Here is a 2,846-nt window from a genome sequence, read left to right as displayed (position 1 = left end):
AAAAAAATGAAGAAATAGTCTATAAAAAATAAAATAAAATAAAAATGGGTCACATTATTAGAATAGCAAAAATAAGAAAATGGGAAGAATTAGTTTGCCTCTATGTGTACCACAAGAGGCCTCTATTCTTCCTCTATGTTGTAGCCCACAGTCATTGGGCTGTAAGTCATGGCCTGTGGGGCTGGCCCACCTTGTCAGCCATGTTGAGAATATCGTTAGCCATGTTGTCTTCTGTGGGTGCATCTGACAGCACCCAAGACTCATTTGCTCCAGTCATTTGTAGATAAAAAATAGGGCAATTTCTGTGTCGATCACTCCATTTATCAATATATTTCTGGCAGAAGCTGTGAGCGCAAGGCCGGATGAGGTCAGTCCATCCATCTATGCAGATACAGCCTTCCTCCTAATCAGTCAGCTGCTTCACCCTTCCCAGCCAAAGGCCAGCCTGACAAGATGTTACAGAGTTTTCACTAGGCTCTTCAGAGGTGGAGCTCTCAGCCAACACTCCTGCTGCTTGACTTGTCGTGTCTTTATAAAGCTGAATGAGCTGGTACAAATTCATGATCTGCGATGCTTCTGTAATGCTGCTGCTTTTGTTAATCTTGGTGCAGGCCATCTGTACGACCACTTTCAAAAAGACAGGAATCAGAACCAGATTGTACCCCAAAGAGAAAATGTTTTTACTGGCCAGTAGCCACTTTAGCAGTTACATCATTGATTTCAGCTACTCTCCCAAGAGAGAAATTTTTCATGCGTTAAGGAGCTACTTTCTCAAACCAATGTGACGTGTTTTGCTATTTTTTCTGGTACCTTGTTAATAACCAGCTGTGTCTGATCTGAAATTTGCTGTCCCATGGTGAAATGATGTCTTGTAGAATCCAGGAAAAGTGTTGCTTCACATAATTTCGACTCCACTCTAACTACTGCGAACCTGTTGGATGGAGACAGCGCCTATGGTGGGGCCTTCTGAGTCAGCCCCGTACCCTCAGCTGTGGCCTGGAGAGAGAAGCTGGGCTCAGCAGTCATGGCCTGACATGGTTTCTACTCAATGGTAGATGATGTGCAGCAGTTAACAAAGGACACGGCGGGAGGACAGCACCATGGAACTCAGCACAGGTTCAAGGCATTGTGGTCCCCACTGCAGCAACGCTGCTTGGGAATATTCTATTGCACACGCTCTTGCTGTGTGGTGTTTTCTGGGCCTGTGAATATGAGTCCAGGGCCTTTTACATGCTAGGCTAGGGCTCCATGCTGCACTATGCCCCAGCCCTTGTGGATTCTCTTAATGTGAACAAATCCCATCCAGTATCAGGTGAGGCAGAAAGCACTGCCTGTGGGGCTCTGGGGCCTGCACTGCATTTGTATCTATGTCATCTGTTGAAATGGAGCATATTATTTGCCCTCTGTGTGCCCCTTGCCTTCACATGTATGTTGGAGTGACTTTGTACTCATTTTAAAAATGTATACAGATAACAGTTTGGTTTTTGTTTCTTTCTTTTTGTAGCACCAGTGTTCAAACTCCGGACCTTGTGTTTGCCATGCAGGTGCTTAGACTGCCGAGCTTTTACCCTGGCCCTGATATCTATTTGTACAGGAGAATCTCAGGTGTTTTCTTTTTATGTGTTTTTAAAATTTTTTTTTGGTAGGACAGTTTCAATAATTTATACATTGCATACATTCTTCCCAGTAGTTAATTGCTGTACAAGAAGCGGACATGATATCCTATTTACAAACACCATTAGAACAAATCCCTCTATTCATTAAGAGAATGTAACTATATATCTATCCTAAGCACTTTGATTACACAGATGCAAAATGGAAATTCATCTGTACCCCCTTTTTTTGTTAAGTTCCTTTATTTGAATATTATAGGTGTGTAAATGCAGCAAAATAGTCTAAAAGAGTCCAGTAGCCCATAATAGTATTAGGTCTTCCGCTTGACTGGCAATGTCAGAAATTGTTGACCTGAGTCCCCTACAGCTCCACATAACAGCATGGCTTTACTTCTTATATTTCATTTTTATATTTTCTACTGGATGGTTAAGACCAAGGTAAAGCAGGACCTATGCAGCAAGAGTTGTAGCTTTTGGGTATGATAATGTTAGTGAAATCCCCTCAGGATTTATCCTGAGATCCTGTACCTCAGAATGTAGAACCTTTGTCAGTGTCAGCCATGTGGATAAGTCACGGCCATTGCTAGGCCAATGTGCTCTCTGTGAAAGCCTAAGAGAATGTTTTCTTTCCAGGTGACTCTCCTTAGGCACACTCTACATCATCCATCACTTTCCTCTTTGGCCTCATAATCTCCTTGATCAGAAAATTTGGGACACTACCGAGTTACATGATGTAACAGTACAAGTTCTCATATACCTTGAGTCTTAATTGACCTCGGAAGGCTAGAGCCAAAAAATTGACTTTCCGTGCAGCCCTCCTTTTTCTCTAATTTGGTCTGCAAACTTAGGTTGTTAACCATCCAGAAGACAAGCTTCTTGTTATTACTATACAACTTAGGTTGTTAAGCTTAATGTCACTGATATTCTGTCTGAATATCAAACATCTTCGCATAACATGGAACAGGTATACTTCATCAAGCATTGATATGTTTAACTTTAAGTCCCTACAGAATATGATAACAAATTTAAAAATTAGAATATATTTTAAAAATAGGCATAAAGAATTATATACTTCTTATGTTTACACATAAGTCAAAAAATCTCACCATATACAACCTTGAAGCAGGACAGTCCCACAATATTCCTTTTCCTGTTTCTTCCTTTCATTCACCACCCCCTTCTTTTTGAACAATCATCTACACAAGAGACAGCATAGCAGCAACTGTCATGTCA

The 2,846-nt window shown here is 41.2% G+C and overlaps 1 pseudogene; it reads right to left on the bottom strand.

Moving 5' to 3' along the window:
- Nucleotides 1–166: 166 nt before the first annotated feature.
- On the bottom strand, nucleotides 167–855 carry LOC101564727 (annotated as a pseudogene).
- Between the last annotated feature and the right edge of the window lie 1,991 nt (nucleotides 856–2,846).

The sequence above is a fragment of the Octodon degus genome, unplaced genomic scaffold, assembly GCF_000260255.1.
Source record: "Octodon degus isolate 3935 unplaced genomic scaffold, OctDeg1.0 scaffold00069, whole genome shotgun sequence".
Taxonomy (NCBI): domain Eukaryota; kingdom Metazoa; phylum Chordata; class Mammalia; order Rodentia; family Octodontidae; genus Octodon; species Octodon degus.
This window is presented reverse-complemented; position numbering and strand designations above follow the sequence as displayed.